Source organism: Sorex araneus, chromosome 1, assembly GCF_027595985.1.
Source record: "Sorex araneus isolate mSorAra2 chromosome 1, mSorAra2.pri, whole genome shotgun sequence".
NCBI lineage: Eukaryota > Metazoa > Chordata > Mammalia > Eulipotyphla > Soricidae > Sorex > Sorex araneus.
This window is the reverse complement of record NC_073302.1, coordinates 226,181,692-226,189,192: the sequence shown is the minus strand read 5'-3', so window position 1 is coordinate 226,189,192 and position 7,501 is coordinate 226,181,692.

Sequence of the window (7,501 nt, the reverse complement as noted above, 5' to 3'; positions counted from 1 at the left end):
AGAATGTTTCCTTTGTGAAAGAACTGATAAGGAAATGAAAGGCAGTCATGGATTTTGGAAAATAGTGTTTTCAAGCAGTAGTATGACAACGCATTCTGAAAAGTCAGAACTAGCAAACAATTTTAAATAGTAAAATACCAAATTTGAAACAGAGAAAAAGTTTAAAGAGCGATTTCACCAAGTAAAGCTACTTAAGCACCAAATAAGCATATAAGACGATGCCCATAAGTCAATCAATAGGGAATTGGAATTAAAGTCACAATGCTATATCATTATATACCTTTAAGAATAATAAAAATTTTTAGTGGCAACATCAAACTCTAGTGAGAATATAAAGTCATCTGAATTGCTTAATCCCTGCTAGACAACCCACAAAATAGTCACAGTCACTTTGGAAAAATGGTTTGGAAATTTCTGGTAGCACTGAACATATCTATCATATTAGTCAGAAATTCAACACTTAGTTCTCACTCAAAAGAAGTAAGAGTTTGTGTTCAAAGAAGTTGTATTTATCTAGCAGCAACTTTGTTCATAATTGTCAGTCTGGAAAAAGCATAGCTGTCCTTTACTTGTTAATAAATAAACAATCCATTCAGTGGAATATTTCTTTACAATAAAATTAAACAACTATTGATCACAACGAATCACGAAATCCCATTAATCACCAATTTCTCGGGCGGGCTCAGTAACATCTCATTTCGTCCTTTCCCTGAGATCTTAGAAGTCTATCTCGACTCGGCCCTTCTAATGATGTTGCACTGGGGGCTCTTCAGAGTCAGGGGAATGAGATCCAGCTTGTTACTGAATATACCGTGGGAAGCTTGCAAGGCTGTCCCATGTGGGCAGGAAACTCTCAGATTGCCCAGAGGGAGAAGTAGGCTAAAGATATCTTCTGGGAGCTTGCTTTTAAGTCTCTCTCTGGATGTTGGCCATTGATGGGATTACACACACCTGGGTTCCTCTGCCGGTACCTTCATGCATGAGGCCTGTCTGAACGTGTGGAGAGGGGCCTCCAGCATGGCTGTAGCTAGGTTCTGGTGGTCTTCAGCCGCTGGGAGCTCTGCTCAGGGTGGGGAGGGAAGCTGGAGCCCATCCCCTCCGAGGGGCCCCAGGGAAGACAGCCAGGCTTGCGGGCAAGAGACTCTCTTGATCACAACAGCATAGATAAATCTAAGAGGCAGTCCTTGAGTGAAACAAAGCAGATTCAGAAGACAGCATGTGAGATCACTCTGTTTACATGACACTAAAAATGCATGGAAAGACAAGAGATAAAAAATAAAATCTTACTTGAGCTAGAGAGTATAGGAGAGGGGTTAAATATTGAGAGCACAGAGATATTTGAGGATGTTATAGAAATCAATGGACACACAACTACATTTGTCAGAATTCATCAGTACGCTAGATTTTCTAGATAACTTCTGTGATCTTTTGTTGACAATAACATTTGTTGACAGTATTATGCCAATATTAATATTTTAATTTAAAAAAAATTTTTAAACAACCACTATGTAGTTATGTACTATGTTCATGAAAATGTTAGACATATGGAAAAATTCGATATATGATATATGAAAATACTTCTTCTGACTTGTTTCATTTAACATGATGCTCTTCAGTTTCATCCAAGTTGTAGCAAACTACATGATTTTATCTTTTTTTCACAGCTGCATACTAATCCATTGTGTATATGTCCACAATTACTTTAAACAATCATCTGTGATTATTTGGGATCTTTCCATGTACTGGCTATGGCCATTTCACTAGATGCTGCAATGGAAATAGGTGTGCATATATCTTTTTAATTTTAGTACTGTATAGTACTGTCTTCCCATTGTTCATCGATTTGCTCAAGCAGGCACTAGTAATGTCTCCATTGCAAGACTTGTTCTGTTTTTGGCATATCAAATACACCACGGGTAGCTTGCCAGGCTCTACCGTGCGAACGGGATACTCTCGGTATCTTGACGGGCTCTCCAAGAAGGACGGAGGAATCAAACCCAGGTCAGTTGCATGCAAGGCAAATGCCCTACCTGCTATGCTATTGCTCCAGTCCATCTTTTTAATTAGTGTTTAAATTAGTGTTCAGGAGTTAGATGCCATATACTTGGTTATATAGAAGTTCTAGTCTTGCTTTCAAGAACGTTGAAGAAGTGGTTAAGAGGACAAAGAACCTCCAGCTCTGGCCACATCTTTTCGACTCCATTGTTCTTCCTGCACTAACATATGCCTCAGAGACCTGAGCCCTACAGAAACAGGATGCAAACACTATTCAGATATCCTAAAGAGGAATTGAAAGAGCTATGTTTGGAGTATCAAGTTTCACTCAAGTGAGAAGCAATCCGGCATTCCGACTTCCATTGACGATCAAGAATTAATCAGGGATGCTCTCTCATTTGCCAAGGCTCAGATAGGCTGTACACATAATGCAATTCAGAGACGACCGCTGGACTAGAGCTGTTACTGACTGGATTCCACAGGATGTCAAAAGACCGAGTGGCCACCCACCTACGAGATGGTCAGACTTCTTCATCAAAACCCTGAATGAACGGTTTGAGGCTCTTCGTGTTCCTGGAACGAGCAGATACCATTGGACTACACTAACACTCAACAGGAACAAATGGAGATGTTACTGGCACCTGCTCAAGCAAATCGAAGATCAATGGAATGACAAGTGATACAAGTGATACAACTCTTGCTTTTATGAGGAATCTTCATGCTTTCTTCTAAAGAGGATGAACCAGACAAAATTGCCACCAACAGTGAAAAAAGGACTGTATGTCCTTTTTTCACATACAGTCACTAACATTTGTGGTTTTCTCTTTGATATGTGTATTCTCACTGGTTTTATATTGTCCTTTTGATTAGCATTCCCCTGATAACTGATAGTCGTTTTAAAAATATTTCTATTTAATATTTCTTCTGAGAAGTGTCTCTTCATCTCCTCTTTCCATTTTTTACGGACTTACTGGCTTTGTTGTTGCTGCTGAGCTTTGTGAGTGTTTTATATATCTTGGATATTAACTCTTTCTTTAATGAGTGGTGTGTGAATATTTTCTCCCATTCAGTGGGTGGGTATTTTTTTTAAATTTTAACCTCAGTTTCTTTTACCATGTAAATTATTTTTAATTTATGTAGTTCTATTTGTTTATTTTTTGCTACCTTTTTATCACTGGAGTCAGATCACTGAAGACACTTCCAAGGTTCATATCCTGAAAGTTTTACCTATGTTACCTCAATACAGTTTATGTATTCTGGTATAATATTGAGGTCTATAATGCCCTTTGAATTAGTTTTTGTGAATGGTATAAGGCTCAGTTTCACTGTTTTCCACATGACTATGGAAAATACCTATCACCACTTGTTGAAGAGGCTGTCCCTGATCTACTAAATGCATCAGATCCTTTGTTGTAGATAATTGTTCACAATCTGGAGTATATCTGGGCTCTCTATTCTATTTTCTATTAGTCTAAGAGATAGAGAATGCCTAGTTTTATTATTCTTCCTCGTTAAGCCAAATTCTTTCTTTCTTCATCCTCCCTATTATGCTGAAGATATTCTTTAGTGACCATTTCCTCACCATTCCATTAACAGTTTTTGTTTTCTTGTTGTTCTTTTGAGGTGCCACACCTGGATGTGCTCATAGCTAACTCCTGGCTCTTTGTTCACAGATCACTCCTTGGGCTCTGGGAATCGAACCTAGGTTGACTATGGGCAAGACAAGTTTCCTACCTACTATCTCTCTAGCCCTCTCCATTAGCAGTTTTAGTAGTCAACTACTGAGATCAAGAATCAAATTTAGCCTGATCTATTCATCAGCTTAAGTTCTCAATAGGTAGCAAAAGAAATGAAGCATTTAAGAAATTCTATAATATAAGTTTGAAAGCCAAACAGAATTCAGAAACTATTGGAAAACTATATGGAAGACAAGAATGACTGGGAATTTTTTTAAGTTTAATGATTAGAAAGCAATTTTTGGTTTTATTTTATTGATTATTTTTACTTTATTGAGATTCTGTGATTTTCAATACTTTCGGAATTTCTTTTTTTCTTTTTTACCAAAACCTATCACTTTCTTTTTTCTTTTCTTTTCTTTTTTTATATTTTTTAATGAATCACCATGAGATACAGTTACAGACTTACAAACTTTTGTGATTACATTTCAGTCATACAGTGATCGAGTACCCATCCCTCCACCAGTGCCCATTCTCCACCACTAATGTTCCCAGTATCCCTCCTGCCACCTCTTCCCCACCCCTCCCTCACCTCTGTGGCAGGTATATTTTCTTTTACTCTTCTCTCCTTTCGGGTGTTATGGTTTGCAATATAGGTAGTGAGTGGTCATAAATGGTGCAATGAAAACTTTTGGAATTTCTTAAGCAAAATTGAAGGACAATAGGTAGCTGAGGGGCCAGTGCCATTGTGCAGAATGTAAGGTGCTTTCCTTACACACAGGCGATCCAGGTTCCATCCCCGGCACCACAGATGGTCCCCTAAAAGCACAGCCAGGAGCGATCCTTGACTGCAGAGTCAGGAGTAAGCCCAGAGCATCACTAGGTGTGGTGTCCCAAAACAAAACAAAGCAAAACAAAAACAAAAGATATCAAAGTGGCAGTTGGATTGCTTGCAGCAACTTCTTTGTAAATAAAGCATGTTTCTTAATTACTGATTATGAAAGTTTATGTATGTATTGTTAATTTAATTTGTGGTGGAGTGATAGCACAGCTGGTAGGGTGTTTGCCTTGCACGCGGCCGACCAGGGTTCGGTTCCTCCGCCCCTCTCGGAGAGCCTGGCAAGCTAACGAGAGTATCCTGTCCGAACGGCAGAACCTGGCAAGCTACCTGTGGTGTATTCGATATGCCAAAAACAGTAACAAGTCTCACAATAGAGACATTACTGGTTTCCTTTCCTGCCCATTTCACCTGATCAAAAAGCCTTCAGGAAGGTAACAATTAGTCCCAAAGAGCTGAGCAAGGTGTCTATTCAAGAAGATGTCCTAAGACGATGGGTTAAAGAAACTTTGATACATCTACACAATGGAATACTATGCAGCTGTTAGGAGAGATGAAGTCATGAAATTTGCCTATAAGTGGATAGACATGGAGAGTATCATGCTATGTGAAATGAGTCAGAAATAGAGGGACAGATATAGAAGGACTGCACTCATTTGTGGAGCAAAACATAACATAACACAAGACCGACACCCAGGGACAGTAGATAGAAGGGTCAGGAAGATTGCTCCATAGTTGAAAGTCTGTCTCACGAGTGGGCGGGGAGAGGACAGCTGGAATAGAGAAGGGATAACTAAGAAAATGATGGTTAGAGGAATCTGTCATGATGGGAGATGTGTGCTGAAAGTAGATAAAGGACCAAACATAATAACCTCTCAGTATCTGCATTGCAAACCATAATGCCCAAAAGTAGAGAGAGAGTATGGGGAATATTGTCTGCCATGAAGGCAGTGGGAGGTTGGGAAAGGGGGGGTATACTGGGAATATTGGTGGTGGGGGATGTGCACTGGTGGAAGGATGGATGTTTGATCATTGTGAGATTGTAACCCAAACATGAAAGCTTGTAACTATGTCTCACGGTGAATTAATAAAATTTAAAAATTATAAAAAGTGTTCTGCGGGTCTGGAGTGATAGCACAGCAGGTAGGGCGTTTGCCTTGCACGCGGCAGACCCGGGTTCTAATCCCAGCATCCCATATGGTCCCCTGAGGATCGCCAGGAGTAATTCCTGAGTGAAGAGCCAGGAGTAACCCCTGTGCATCGCCGGGTGTGACCCAACAACAACAACAACAAAATGTTCTGGGAAAACCCAAAAGCAACAGAAAAGAAAAGGAAAGCATGGAAGAAAGCTAATGGAAACACAAACCTTTGATGCCTACAGTTGCAGCAAGTATTCAACTCAGCCTAGATCCTAGCCAGTCTAACATAACACTAATTGAAAATCACCTGAGAATTGACCCTCACAAGAAGGTCCGGTCACTTCATGCAGCATGTCCCTCTTTCAAGAAAAAAAGAGAGATGCTAAATCATACAAGATAAAATCTACAAAATCAAAGCTGGCATCAGACGCAGACTTGGATATCATCTAGGAATTTCTAATAAAAATGTTTGTGACTTTGATGGGAGAGATAGGCAACATGCAAGAATAGATGGGTGATACGAGCAGAGCCACAAACTAAGAGTGAATAAAAAAAATGCTGAAAAAATGTGCCTGTGGAGATGGGAGACGGGCGCTTGGGTGAGAGAAGGTGAGGTTTAGGAGAGGGAATCTGGGAACACTGGTGGAGGAAAGCTGACCCTGCGGGTGGGATTGGTGCTGGTACACTGTATGGCAAGAGCACAACTACAAATAACTATGTAATTCATGGTGCTGTAACAAAATAAAATTAGGGGGAAAATACTGTAACAGAATAGAAGACTGCCTTGAATGGGTCCATGGGTGAACTGGCACAGTCATGGTAATAATCTGTGGATTTGAAAAAAAAATTAGTTGAAATTTCTCAAACCAAAATTCAAAGCGATTTATAAAATGGAGATTGAAAGCAAACACACAGAAGAAAACACCATCTGCCCTTCTATGCTTATTGCAGCACAGTAGCCAGAATCTGGAAACAACCTGAGAGCCCGAGAACATATGACTGCATAAAGAAACTATGATATGTCTGCATAATAGAATACTACACAGCTGTTAGGAAAAATGAGGTCATGAAATTTGCCTATAAATGGATGGACTTGGAGAGTATCACGCTGAGTGAAATCAGTCAGGAGAGGGACAGATATAGAATGACAGCATTCATTTGTGGGATATTAAAAATAGTATAAAACTAATATCCAAGGCCAGGAAAAGCAGGTCAGGAGGACTGGTCAATGGTTGGAAATCACCGCAAGGGTGTGGGGAGTGGAGGGTAGTTAAGATAGAGGAAGATCCATTATGACAACATTAGAAACATTGGAAATAATCACACTGGACAATAACTAAACGTTGAAAGTAGGTAAAGGGATATACATGATAACCTTTTAGCATCTGTATTGCAAACCATAATGCCTAAATGAGAGAGAAAGAGAAAGATAGGAGAGGAGAGGTACCAGTCATAGAAGCAGGTGGGGATAGGGGGTAGTTGGGAGGGTGGGAGAAAAACTGGGGACACTGGTGCTGGAAAACTACACTGGTGGAAGGATGGGTGTTGGAACATTGTATGACTGAAACACAATCATAAACAGTTTTGTGATACTCTGTCTCAATGATTCAATAAAAATAAAAACTGAAAAAAATAAAGCAAACATGAACACACACGCTGTGGGGAAAAAAGGCATAACAAAGAAGGGAGTACTGTCATAGAAAAGAAGAAAGCAGAAAGAGTTGAACCAATATTTTAAATAATAGTAGATAAAAATTTTCCAAAATTCATAAACTCAAAATAATGGATCCTAGGAGCTCAGACTATGAAGATAAATGATAAAAAATAAGCAAACAAAAATTACCCAAGTATGT